The following is a 15,037-nucleotide window of genomic DNA, read 5'->3' as shown; positions in this document are numbered from 1 at the left end:
TAGGCTGATGACTGCCAGGGCCTTTATAATTCATGCAAACCATCTGTGTCCCTATGTATTCATGGCATTTATTAGGACGGGGTGCATTATTTATGAACTTTCCTGAGGTTATCTGGGAGGGTATATTAGTTTGGGCATTACTGTCTGCCTCCGTCCATTAGAGACATGGTAGCCAGACCCGGTGAGAATTTCTGCTTTTCCATCCATTGGTCAAGGTTACAATTAAATGGGATAAGGGTTGGATTCTGTTGCTCATGGATGGGGTGCCTGTTTCAGACCATGGGGATCCTCTGAGGCATATATCTGTCTCACCCACTGAGGCATATATCTGTCTCACCCACGTCTTATGTCACAAGCAAAATGTAAATCCTTCAATATAGTGGTTCTGATGCTGCTCATTTTGCAGATGTGCAAAAATTCCATCAGAGCTGGATCTGAAGAAGCCTTGTATGCCAGGCATAGATTGGCCCTCAGTAATCTGTAGGACTCAGATTATACAGATAGGGCTTTAAGGTGATCCATATAGGACAAATTTGTTTATATCATGGAGTCTTCTAGTAAGGAATGTTTGTGGGCATTCCAGCTGTTAAATATGTCTGGTTAGGTTCATGCTTTAGGAAGGTGTTATACTCAATGATGGATCTGATAAGGGATGAATAAAGTGCTGCTATGATTCCTTGGACCTATACACCATGCTCTTACTTATAAGTTGGGTGATAAAGAATGATTTTCTTACTACCTTGCTCATTTATTGGTTAAAGGCCAGATTGCTTTTTATACATGTTCTCAGATCCTAGACTACTGGGTCAGTTCTTAGGGGAGCCTTTACAATGGGGTAATTAAACTGGGTATCAGCTTCCTAAAAGGCACTATAATTTATTTTCTGACCCTGTGTTTTACTCAATGACTTTGGCACCAGTCATTTGTCTGTGTTAGACCCTCTTGCAATATGTTTGTGTCATGGGGTGTCTATGATAGCTGCCAATTTGTAGTCATTTGTAAACTTGGTCAGTCAAAGGCCATTAAAAGTAGCCTATACCTCTGAGAAGTAGGTACCAGCATGAATTCCCGAGTTACATCGGTGGTGACTGGCCTGTTAGTGGAGGTGGTTTCACCAATCCTGACTTCCAGGATCCTATCTGTGAACAAGCTTGCAATCCAACAAGTTACATAGGGGGTTATGTCCAGTTCAGTAAGTCTGTCAACTTTATCTGAGTGAGATACTGTACTGAACACCTTAGCCAGATCCAGTTAGGTGGTATGCATGGTATTCCCATCATCCAATGCCTTGGTGACCTTCTCAAAGTCATCTACTAGGTTTTAGGAGGCATGATCTTCCCTTGATAAAGCCAAACTGAGTTAGTTCCAGTGTCTGAAGGTTGCCTATGTGTTTGTTGATCATTTCCATGAAAATACATTACATGGCATTGCATATTAGACTAGTCAGACTAAAGTCTGTAATTTCTTTGGTCAGCTCATAGTCCACCCTTGTGATGTGGGATAACCATTGCAGTTCTCCTTTCTCAGGTACAAAGCCTGCTTTGAGTCTATAGTTGAAATGTGACTCAAATTCTCCTGATAGGTCAATATTCCAGATATTTAGGAGGCATTCCAGGATAGCGTCACAGCCCATTAAGGATGTGTTTTTGGCCTTACTGAGCACTTCCCAGATATGCTCCCTGTTAATAGTTGGGGGGGTTATGCTGGTAGGTACTTCATGCATGGAGGCAGAGGGGGAGTGGAGGGGTGAAGTCTGAACTGATTTTGTCAGGCAGCAAATTTGCTTATCTTGCTCTGCTCATTGAAGGTGGCTCCAATGACCACCAATATGGCACAATGCTGTGTGCTGCCATTGGGGTTTGCACATAGCTGCAGACGGCTTTGTGGTTGTCTTTAACATGTAATGTTATATTGGCCTCATAACTGGCCTTGTTGGACTTAATTTGCCCTCTTAATTTCCTGTTTAATTTAATTAGAGTGCTCCTATCATCATGGGAGTTGCTCTTCCTTATTTTAGCCATGACTTTTTCACAAGTTTGTTTTGAGCTTACTCGTAGTAGGTACAGCAGCCTCTATACAGCATTTACATGGTTGTACAGGGTCCCTGTATACAACCCCATACAGGTAGTTCTGAACTCAACGCTGGGAGGGGCATTGAATTTCTATAAACTTTCACTTAATATTGCATGGTTTGCTTTGGAATAGTTTGCACCTGTTACAGGGCATTGCTGGGATTACAGAGCTGATTTTTATTTCAAAAGTGACAGCTTTAAAGTGTGACCTTATGAGAGAGGATTTAACACTGAGGGAAGGGAGGGTGCAGTACTCTCCCATACTGGTGAGTATTAGATTCAGTATATTTGAACTTCTGGTAGGTGTGCGCACTATTTGGTCAAGCGTACCATTGTGCCTGTGAGTTTGAGGTAGTATACATTTCCCAGTCTACAGAACAATAATTAAGCTTCCCCATGAATAGAATACTTGGTTTAATGGTGAGGGTCTCTACTAGGTCTAGGTACGTGATATAGGATTCAATGGACACAGAAGCTGACCTATGGCTTGCTAGAATATAGTATGGGACTTTGTCTGTGGCGATTTGTACATGGATAAATTCCATGGCATCAACCTGTTTAAAAAATGTAGAGTTATGCTTGTTGGCAATATAGATTGTGACTCATCCAATTTTTGTCCCTTTCTTTGCAGATGATGGTCTAAATGTGTGGAAGGGACTGGAACCTTCCAATGCCAGTGTACTTTCTGCAGATTTAAACCATGCCTCAGTAATAGAACAGATGTATTTATTCTCCAGAGAGAGGACAGGAGAGCTTGTAGGGTATGGAGTTTCTTTTTTAAGCTCCTTTCTTTGAGCGGTGGCAACTTTAGGTATCTTTTGGTTTTACTTGTCGATAGGTTTGTCAAACTGACATTGCCTTAAAAAGGCTCTATGGGATGGACAAACTTTTATCCAATATTCTGAAGCCTACACAGACTTGCAGACCATCCTTTGTAAAGTAACATGGCCAGTTAATCATGTCTTCCCACGGTGACAAATATTGAATCCTCTTGAAAGGCACCAGAAACTAAGCCAGTTATTGAAGTCAATCATCTTTTGTTCATTCTAATACCAGTGGTGTAGTGACTTGAGCATGTGCATAACTTAATCAGTGTTGACTTCAGATAAGCAATTATCCATTATCTTAATTAAATTATCCATTATGTTAAAAAATTTCTCTGTTAACTAACTTCTAAATATATCTGGTGCTATCTTATCTTTCAAACTTAACATATTTTTGACAGTTTTTTTTTAAATATTTTATTTTTTTTCTTGCATCTCATGCTATATACCATTTTCTCTCAAAATTCTGGTTCTTGCACTTAAATCTGATATATCATTCTTTTAAAGCTTTGTTTCTTGATCATACTATATTTGTATGTGATAAACCTGAAAGCAATCATCTTTAATATCATCCAAGCATCCTCTCAGCTTTCATCCCATCTGCAATCATGCTTCATCAATTTTAACTGGTTCATACAGAACTGTGTAGGTTGTTGTCCTGACTCCGTAAGTAAATGTGAGCTGTTTTTAAATTGTGAGACTTATGATTTAGTAACATCTTCCTAATATTTCTTTATGAACAGTTCATTTTATATTCCTTTATATACTTATTCATAACTAACATACTTTTCCAAACAGTTGTTATAATAAACTGTTTAAAAAAGATATACTTCCTTATAATTCTATTGCTGATTTTAAATTACTTCACTATGAAGCTTCTTAAGAAAATATCCTATTGCATATAATTATTTCTTTCTATACTATCACTTGTTTTTTTCTATCTGACATCATTACTTTGCATCTATAACACTATCATTCCTCAACAGAAATAATATACATCTAGTACCTAATAAAATTTTTTTGTTAGTTGTTTCTCCTATATGCCATTATTTGAACCATTTATTCTAATATACACCAACATTCTGCTATAATCTAAAAGTAGTGTACTTGAAACGGAAAAAGCAAACTTGTAAAAAAATGAAAAAATAAAAAAAACAGTCACCAGAGAAAAATCGATAGTCTTCCACTTTTAATACGCCAACAAACACAGAAATACCAAGCGACTAAGCGCTTTCACCAGGCTACAAACCACTGGAAACCAAATGTGTATATTTAATGAAATGTGGATGTTAAACCAAATGACTCTGAAGAAGCCAATGGTTTGTAGCCTGGTGAAAGCGCTTAGTCGTTTGGTATTTCTGTGTTTGTTGGCATATTAAAAGTGGAAGACTATCGATTTTTCTCTGGTGACTTTTTTATTTTTTCATTTTTTTTATAATTCTGCTATAATCCTTTTTTTCTGTATTTAAATTACAAACCAAAAAAAAAAAGGAGGAGGAATAAGTCATTCCCCATTTTTGTTCTTTAAGATTAATATTAAGCAGGAAAAACCTCTAAATTCTTATCTTCTGGTAATTCCAAATACATAATTTACTAGTGCTAAATTTTAAAAATGTCTAAATTCTTCAGCTTGCAATATTCCTTTTTTCTGCTTAGAAACCATTAGACTTTGAGTTACGTTGCTTTCTAAAATGCTTCAACAATATTTTACTTTTGTCATGCTGTTAGTTTAAATGCGGTTTCCTTCAATTTGTATTTCTTTCATCATTACATATTTTTATAGTTTTCTTCACTTTTTAAATATTTTTTTACTTGCTTAATGATACTGAACCTAGCTCCCCATGACATCCTGTTACTGACTTCAACAAAGATTTATTAAAAGCTTGTAATATGTACTTTGCACAAATAATGATATCTTTAACACTGACTCAAGTAATTAACATAGGTCTCCATATTGTGTGTGAGACACAAAACAAAAATGCATCTTTTAGTGTTGAGCTTCATGCTGTTTTGAATGTAATTAACTTTTCTCCTTATTTTTGATTAGAGCAGCATCACATACTTTTTTAAACTATTATGAAATTGGTGTGTACATTTACCAGAAAGTTTTACAAGTTAAACTCCTACCATCTTTTGTTTTATTTCCAAACTACCCTTAATTGTTCTTTAACCGCTGCAATAAAAACAAAGTAAACCATCAAATTTTTATGCAAGTATTTATTTATTTATAGCTAGGTTCATAGCTAGGTACTAGGCTATCGGCCCTGGGGCCTATAAAAGCCCAGCCTTTTACCACCCAAGAAATTTATTTTCCTGTGCCACTGTCAAGCAAAGACACAGAAGTGATCCCCAGTGTGAATTTCCTATTTCCCATCCAATCATCAAGATTTTTCTTGAAGAGTGCTAATGAGGAGCATTTGTTAACTGGGATAGTCCATCTGGGTGTGAGCCCATTTTCAGCAGAGGCCCAGAGTGAAGCTCCACAAAATAGTACTTACATAGGCAATAATAACTATTCACAAGTTAAATATAAACATGCTCTCATAATGTCCACCAATGTCTATTTATTGTCCTCTTGATTCAGGACTTGCTTTTTGCATTATATTTTTCCAAAGATATACACATCTCTACAGATGTGTTAGCTGTACTTTGTCATAATAAGACCATCCATTTCACAATATAGTTCATGAATTAAGTATATTTACTACTATTTCACTATTTTATGTGAAATGCAAGCATCACTTCATTGAAAGTTAAATTTGTGCCAATACAGTATGCACTCAAAAAAAAAAAAAAAAAAGCATAATTGCTCAGACTTGATGAAGTCTCTCGTCCAACAGATTTCTCCATTTAATCATAGGATACTGCATTCAAAATAAATCACTTCTGTACAAGTTCATTTAGATAACATATTGCTTAAATGCATCTGTTTTATGCAGTTTTATTAGAGAGTTCATTGTTCACATTGCCTAGGGAATAATGTAGGCAACAGTCTAAATAAAATAAATATAGATATACTTTTACCAGCCTTTCATTATTCACAGCCACAATTTCCTCTGATAGCTTTGTTTCTCCAGTTACAACAAACAGAATATTGTCAAATTTTTCTCTCCTCCTTTGCTTGGTTTTCTGAAAACATCATGGGCTTCCTTCTTTGCTACTTCTTCTACCTTTGCTTCCTTGGAGGAGGAGATTGAGGTAAACAGACCTGTTCTAAACCACAACAGCGGAGTAAAAAGGCAGGCATGGCTTCCATGAGGCACAATGATTTGAGTTTTGTGCAAATATTAATACTTAACATTTTCACTAAGCTGACTGAATTAGTAAAGTGAGATATTATGCAGTTGAATAAATTAAAGTCTTTTATACAAAGAAAAAACAACCTTTAAAAATGTTAAATGCAAATGTTCTTAACCCACATCTGGCTTCACTTTCACATAACCTTTTTTCTCTAGTTAATATCGAGAAGAACCTTCAACAATCCCTATTATTATGATTCTCATCAATGACAGGTAAAGGAAGTATATGCAGTTAGACATGCCTCTATATTTGTAATCAAAAACTCCCTAACACAAGCATCTGCAGTCTGATATTCACACTATATAATGTACTTCACAACTCCTCCCATAGTCTAAGACTTTTTTTAATTTATCAACAATGCTATGAGATAAAGTCTCCCTTTTTTAAGAATATTTCTACTTTCCACAAAATTTTGATACATAACAGTTGATCCCCTGGGTATATGAGATCTGCATATTACTAAACATGTCAGTGATTCAGTTTCCTTGATATGAGGTAATATATTCAGACTGGACAGTACTTCTAACCTCTAGCAACCCATATATATGTCACAGATGAATCGTATACCAAGTTATTTTACAAATGTAAGTGCTGCTCCTGGTCCCTTGTAGAATTCATCATTTTTTATTTTACTATTAAAAGCTATACATGTGATTGCATGGAAACATTCATGAAAATTGTCTCAAAGGCTACAGTTATTTACAATGTCTAAAAATATAAACTGTTAAATGCCTGAAGGTTTGATATAGTTTGTTTTGTAATGGACATTACCAAGAGTATCTGAAATCTGATTTCAAAATCTTGATTATATCCTTATTATTAGCATTCTCCGGGAGGAGAACATGAGGAGATGGTATCTTCAGCATTGGGGTTGTAACGCAGTGTCAATCAGTCTGAATGGTGTATACCAGCTTATTCATTATAGAGTTAAAAATTCATCGACAACAGCTGACATTTCTTCTCCATGTCCCTGTGACTTCAGGTGTTATACTTAGCCAGCCAGTGGAACTCTGAAAAGTACTCCTTTGTATTTCTTTAAAAATGTGAATCCATCTCCTAACCATGCTTCCATCATAGGTCAACTGTCTGGCTATGATTATCCGCTTGCTGGACAAACTTCCTCATGACAATGCAAGACCGATCATACTACATCATATGGACTGACAAGTGATGCCTGGATGATTCTAGAATAAAATTCAGCATCCACTTGAGGGGCAGAAGCTAAGGGAATCTTTACATCACAGACCAACAAGTCCAGCAAAATAGTTGGTTACAGAAATTGAATGTGGCACCTAGCTGGACCATGGTCTTCCCCACAATATGAAATCTGGAGTTTGCCACTACTTCAACTTTAGTGAGTACAGCTGCCCTTGCCGTTACCTTCTATTTACTGTGTATGCTGTGTATAATAGAGGCTTATCTTTGAAATGAGGAAATGGAAACAAGCCCTCCTTTGGTTGAAGTCATGGATCCCTCTGTTATTCACTGCAGTAGAAGAAAAAATGGGCGTGCTCTTTGGCTTGGTCAGTAAGACTTTAGGTGTTGATCAGAGTCTGATGTCACTGACTCACTCGGAGAGTAACTTTTATAGAGTTTGCACATTTTGGTGTTTTTTTGGCATTATGGAGAAACTATTTCCTTCCTTTAACTTTGTAAACAAATCAGGTAAGCCTAGTTCTTGAAGGAGTTCTCCAAGTAAGATAAGGGCAGATGTCCTCTGAGCTGCTGAGAGAGACTTTCAACACTCAGTAAAAGTCTTAGGTTCCCTCCTGCTTTTGTAAATTTTGCTTACTGATATTCCAACAACTTTCACACACTTCAACTTCACACGTTATCTAAATGACAGATGCGGTAAATGGAATTCTTTACTTCTCATGTCTCTCCTACAACAAAACTTATGGGGTAACTGTTCATGGGGCCATCATTAAACAAAGAAAAGCCTAGAACAATCAATATAAATCCTACAGAATAACTGCTAGCCAAGCTGAGTGAGATAAGTATTTAAAACAGACAAAAAAAGTTCATCTGATGTTGTAAATCTTTATTCATTGCTTACTGTTAGGACCTCGGTCCCGTCCTCGGAACCAATACAGCCATTTCCCAGCTTGCACAAGCCAAAACTTTCAGCCAAGAACCTACTCACAATGCCCCTCTCCTAGATACTCCACATCTCGTTTGCCGCGTTCCTAGTTAGACGTGCTAGCCAACTCTCTCAAAGCTAAGTAGTATTTTGTTGTTTTTATGACAGTTTTTCTTCTGAATTTAAAAATTTTTAGTCTCCTATAACCTAGGCCTATTTCCTACCCTTTTTCTTGGTAATTTATTTTTTTTCCCTCTTTTGACTATCCCTCTCTCCCCTGTCTTTGACAGGCCCCTTTTACTAGTGGTATTCCTTAATGTAACTCCACTGGTATTTCTTCCTTAATTGTTTCTACAGGATAGCATTGTTTTCCTTACCATGTCAGACAAAGCTAAGTTGGGTTTTAAAAAGTGTGACAAGTATGGAAGGAAGATGCCTAACACAGATGCACGTTTGTTGTGTCTACTGTTTGGGCGTGAATCATTTGAAAGCTGATTGTGACATTTGTGCGGGTTTTACAAATCGGACACTAGCAGAACGTAAAAATAAACTTATTTTAAAAGGTTTACTCAAGACACCTTTCTCTGAGGCTCTATCTGGGTCAGAGGTCTCACCCCCTCCTAAGACCAAAAAATATAAGGAAAAACAATCTGATGATGTAAATCTTTGTTTTTTCATTACAGAAAGGAAAAACGGATTACTTAAGGCACCTTTTTTGGAAGCTCTATCTGGGTTGGAGGTCTCACCCCCTCCAAAGACCATAAAACAAAGAAAAACGGATTACTCAAGGCACATTTTTTTTGGAAGCAGCTTTTTCAGAGGCTCTAGCTGGGTCGGAGGTCTCACCCACTCCAAAGACCATAAAACATAAGGAAAAACAGATTACTCAAGGCACCCTTTTTGGAGGCTCTATCTGGGTCAGAGGTCTACCCCCTCCAAAGACCAAAAATCATCAGGACAAATGGAGTCACTCAGTTCCTTCATCTCCGTCAGTTATGGAACCGAGTCAGCTCCGTAATTCCTCAGCACAGACCTCTTCAGCACCAGGCTTTGTGTCTTCTCCCTCAATGCCGTCCAGGATATTCACCCCTATTTCGGCTCTGACCTCGACACCACTGACTTCGGTGCTGTCCTTGGATCCGAAATCAGCTCCAATAACTGTACCTGCTTCGGCACAATCCCCAGCAACGGTGCCGACAGTTTCTTCAGATCCAAAACTCAAATAACTGCCAAGGACAAGATACCTCCGGTGCATACTGTCTCGGCTCCGACAGCAATGTTTTCCCTGTTGGCACCATCCACCCTTGCTGCATCGGCTACAGTGGAATCGATGCTCTCTCGAAGCAGTGCTTGGACCGTCCGTACCTTGGTATCTAGCCCGGCACCGATTTTCTCGCTGGCACCATCTATGTCCATGGCTCCGATGGCTTCCAGTTCTCTTGCTCCTCTCCCAACCTTCTATTTTGGGACCCCGGGCACGGGAGTCACAAGAACCCTCTTTGAAGGGAACCCCTTCTCCGGAGTCCTCTTCAGAATATCCCACTGGGAAGCCACCCCGGAAGAAATGGTGCAAGAGGAAAAACCTTGATTCACTGGAAGAATCGATCACCGAAGACACTGATTGCGATGAGGGGGAAGGGTCCCCATGGTCTCCCCCACACAATGTCTCATTCGGAGTCACTCTCAAAATCCTCAAGCAGCGGGGAGACTGGAAGTCCAGTAATCCCTCTTCTGAGGAATCAGTGTTCCTGCAGGCCTTCTGTGCTCAGCCATCTATTTCCTGGGTGACCCCACTGGCAGGTGACCTTGTTAAACTCATTGTGCAGCATGCCTGGAAGGCCCCGGACAACATAGAACCTGTCCCTTGGAGGCCAGACAAAAATTTTATCTACACCTGAAGACCAGCCCCACTGGTCCTAGCAGTTGACAGTTGATTCTATGGTCATGGCAGCTGCCACCAAGAGGGAACTGTTAGAAGATAATTCCACCATCCATCCTCCAAACAGAGATTCCAGTACCATGGACAGACTAAGGAAATGTACCTATGCTTCAGCGACATTCACTATTCGGTCGCTGAACTATCTGGCACACTTTACTCATCTCCAGAGAGACCTAATTTCTGAAATGTCTTCCTCTTTGGTGGGGTACTGTCTGATGAGGTGCGTGATACTGTCACGTTGCAGCTAGCTACCCTTGAATCCATCTCGAATCCCTCGATGCATTTGATATCTCACTCCACCATGGGGGCAGCTCGAGCTGCTGCATCAGGCATTGTCATGAGACGTAAGGCTTGGATGCAGTTGTGTGACTTCGCTGACCCCTTTAAATATTCCTTCATCAATGCACCTGCCGCTGATTCTGCACTTTTTGGAACCAAAGTAAGAGACACACACACATTATTCCTTCATCAATGCACCTGCCGCTGATTCTGCACTTTTTGGAACCAAAGTAAGAGACACACACACATGTAGTGAGAAAGACGGAAAGACCTTTCCAACCCCCTGAGGTGTTACTTCAGGAACCAGAAGGGAGGAAAATGTGTTCCAAGAAATCCCAAGGACCTTTTCATGACACTCATGGTGAACAATCCCCCCTGGGCAGAGGGGGCAACCCATATGGAAGACGTCCCTTTCGAGGTAGAGGGGGTCAGTGTAACCAGGGTGTTAAGAGATTCTTCCTCCGCCAGACCCTACCAGCACTCTTGAGCAGTGGCTTGACTGCTTCCATCTGGAAGCTGTCAGGGGTCGTTTTTCTCTGCATCTACCAGCCTGACATCTTATTACTACCGATGTTTGGGTGCAGAGAATAATATCCAGAGGCTACCAAATAACTTCCGACTTAACTCCCAGACTGTCAAATGAATCCCCGATGTACCACCCAATAAGAGGGAATTAGCAGCCTTAGAGATAGAAAAGCTGCTAAGGAAGACAGTCGTCCAACCAGTCCCACCAGACCAGACAGGATCCGGGTTTTACTCGAGGTCCCTTTTTAGTGCCGCAAATGACAGGAGACTGGAGACCAATCCTGGATCTCAGCCTATTGAACAAATTTATCAAACCTCAAAAATTCCAGATGGGCACGATACAGTCCATTCTTCCTTTCCTAGTGAGGGATAACTGGATGTGCTCTATAGATCTCCAGGACGTGAACTAACACACATAGATGGATCACCACTCCCGGAGGTTTCTTCACCTCCAGCTGGGAGCCAATCACTACCAGTTCAGGGCACTGCCGTTCGGTCTCTTGACAGTCCCCCTGAGTGTTCACCAAATGTATGGCAATTGTGGTAGCTCATCTTCGACTACAAGGATTCCAGGTGTTTCCCTAGCTAGAAGATTCCATCAAGGAATCTTCTAGTCCGCAGCCTCTCTCACACTGAAGCTCTCGCTCTCCGCCTGGAGATTACAATCTACAAAGACAAATCTCAAATGTCCCCAACAAAGACACCTGTTAAGCTTCTCTCTCCCCTCACAGGCTTTTGAAAATAAGACACCAAATCAAAGACCTTCTTCCTCAGACCTATGTACCAGCACGTCTTGTACTGCAACTCTTGGAATCCATGGCAGCTGCCATTATGTTAGTACCACTGGCAAGAATGCACATGAGAATCCTGCAGTGGCTCCTTTCTGCACAATGGTCGTTGCCAACTCACCCACTCAACCACATGATGCACCTTAAAAACCGTTGCAAGGAGGAAATGCTATGGTGGATGGAACCACAAAAGAATCTTTGTTGTTGACCGTTCTGTCTTCCCCAACACACAGCCACGGTGACCACGGACGCTTCACTATTAGGGTGGGAGGGGCATTTCCAGGCAAAGACTGTCCAAGGCACATGGACCCCCTTCAAGGCCAACTTGCACATAAATGTCCTGGAACTGAGGGCAGTTCTCCTAGCGTTGCAAGCATTCCATACATCCCTGCCTTCGGAGACCATTGCAATTCAGTCAGACAACATGTCAGTCATCTGGTATATCAACAACCAAGGTGGAACCAGATCTTACCCCATGTGCCGGGAAGCCATGAGGATTTGGCACTGGGCGATAGCTTCCAATCGCTTTCTTATAGCAACATACATTCCCAGGAGTTCCAAACTTATTGTGGATAATCTGAGCAGGAACATCCTGATGCCTCACGAATGGTCCCTCAATACTGTAATAGCTCGGATCTTCCAGCACTGGGGCAAGCCTTGCTGTAACCCATTTGCTTCCCCCTTGAATTACAAATGCAAGAGCTATTTTGCCATGATTCCCCCTCAGGAGGAACCACCAAGGGACTCTATAACGCACAATTAGCCCCCGGGTCTTCTGTATGCCTTTCCCCCATTTCCCCTCATTCCAAAATTTCTCCAGAAAGCTCAGAGGTTGAAAAGCAAAGTGATCCTCATTGGTCCCTACTGGCCACGTCAAGTCTGGTTCCCATTTCTATGGCCTCATCTGATTTACAGCCCGTGGATCCTGGATCATTCTCAGGACCTGTTATCCCATCCTCAGGAATTGATTCATCTGAACCTGCACAGTTCTCAAGCTCTCAGCCTGGTTCCTCTACTTCCAATGATTGTCAGACTGCCTGACATCCCATCTCCTGTTCGTGAAATTCTTCTGGCCTCACACAAACCTTCCACTAGAAAGGTTTATTCTCGTAAATGGACTAGGTTCTCTATCTGGGCCAAAGACCAGAACTGAGACCCTTTCTCTATGCCTATTCAAAAGATTCTGCAATTCCTGATTACTCTCCTGCATGCAGGAGCATCAGCTTCAACTATCACTGCACATTTAGCAGCTATTGCCAATTTTCATAATGGTCTTGAAAGTTCTTCAGTTATGTCACACAGCCTATGCAAGACTTTTTTGAAGCGTGTATTACATGTTAAACCTCCAGTCAAGCCTCCCTTAGATCCCTGAGACTTGACTCTGGTGCTTCAATCGCTTACAGGCTATCCCCTTTGAGCCCTTTGATTCATGTGATTTGAAATTTTTGCCTGGGAAAAACCATACTTCTAGTAGCACTCACCTCAGCGAGAACAGTATCTGCGCTGCAGGCCTTGAGTGTCACAAGTCCTTACTTGATCTTCCACACTGATAGGGTGTCCCTTCATTCTGACCCTGCCTTCTTGCCCAAGGTAATTTCTGTTTTCTTCCCAAGGCATTCTAATAGAGGGGAGTACCTTTTGCACACCCTTGATGTGCACCGACAGCTTCATTATTTGGACAGGACTAAATCTTTCAGGAAAACAGACAATTGTTTGTGGCCTTTGCAGGACCCAGATTGGGGTAAACCTGTTTCCAAAGTGACTTTATCCTCCTGGCTTAGAAACGTCATTACCTTTATCTACCAACAGAATAAGCTACCCTTACCTTCCAGAATAAAGGCTCATTATACCAGTTCTATGGCTACCTCTGTAGCTTTTCATTCCAGAGCCTCTATGGATGATATATGCGCAGCAGCCATGTGGGCAAGATGTCATACCTTCATATCTCATTACAAATTGGATTTGGCCTCCAGGGGACGAGCATCTTTTGGTTCTATTGTGCTCAGGAATATCCTTCCTTAGAGCCACCCAGGACTCAAGTAGCTGGGGACTCGGTCCTAACAGTAAGCAATGAATAAATATTTACATCAGATAAAAGAAGTTATTTCTTACCATAATGTTCCATCTGTGCTGTAGATCTTTATTCATTCCTTTCTTTCCACCCTCCTTCCCCCTGCCTGGACTCCTGATGGATTTTAGGTACTCCTGGTTAGGGTATTTGCTCCGACAGACCCTCTTACTTTTTTCCTATTACTACATCTTTTATCTAGGGTGGGCAAACTCGATCTTGAGTATCTAGGAGAGGGGCATTGTGGACAGATTCTTAGCTGATGAGTTTTTGGCTTGTGCAAGCTGTGAAATAGCCGTATCAGTTCCGAGGACAGAACGGAGGTCTTAACAGTAAGGAATGAATAAAGATCGACAACACGGATGGAACGTCATGGTAAGACAAAACGTTTTATTGTTCTCACAGACCAGGAAAGGAAATAACTGACAAACCAAGATGGATGCAAGTATCCGATTATTACAGCAATAAAAGAAAGAAAAGAAATGAAACAGTACTACATTCAATGTTGTTTACTAATGACACCATGTAGATAGCCATGTCACAGAAAGCAAGCTTAAGTCCTGTTGGAATGATCAAATGATCTACAGATCTGATCTGAATAACAAATGCCCTGCAGCAATCAACCTGTGATAAAAATGAACCATTTCCTTCCAAATATAGTTATTTTCCTAATTTACACGGTGCATTTCACACTCTGTGCTACACGAACAACACTGGCAGGTATAGCAATGGCACAATTTAAGAACTTCTGCCTGAATTTCCTATTGTTGCATGTGTTGCATCATTCATTCGAACTGCATGGCTGAGGTATTTAGTGAACAAGTCTGGGTTATCTACCTGTGCGACACTTGTATTCTAAACTTTACAAATTAGTTCAAGGGTTACAGCTACACTGAAAACATCAGTAAAGTCAGCTTAGGAGCTGAAAGTGCTGTTTTCTATCAAACTAAAGTGTCACCCTCTACTTGTACATTTTTGGTCACAGATGAGTAGCAGACGTGAGGAGTGAGGGGACCAGTTCACACCACAGACCCTGGACAGGAAATTCAGCTGGAAACACAATTTATAGAATTCAAACCCATTCTGCAATTTTTAAAACACTTCATGGTAAAATAAACTCCAAAACTCCTTTGGTTACCTGAAATAGACTAAAACGGAAAAA

The 15,037-nt window shown here is 40.5% G+C and overlaps 1 protein-coding gene across 4 annotated transcripts in view; it reads right to left on the bottom strand.

The window, feature by feature from the left end:
• Window positions 1–15,037, bottom strand: part of ASTN2 (astrotactin 2) — a 7,150,955-nt gene that overhangs the window by 3,949,135 nt on the left and 3,186,783 nt on the right. The window lies entirely within an intron of this gene.

The sequence above is a fragment of the Protopterus annectens genome, chromosome 16.part0 (assembly GCF_019279795.1).
Source record: "Protopterus annectens isolate FY-2018-M chromosome 16.part0, PAN1.0, whole genome shotgun sequence".
Lineage (NCBI taxonomy): Eukaryota > Metazoa > Chordata > Ceratodontiformes > Protopteridae > Protopterus > Protopterus annectens.
This window is presented reverse-complemented; position numbering and strand designations above follow the sequence as displayed.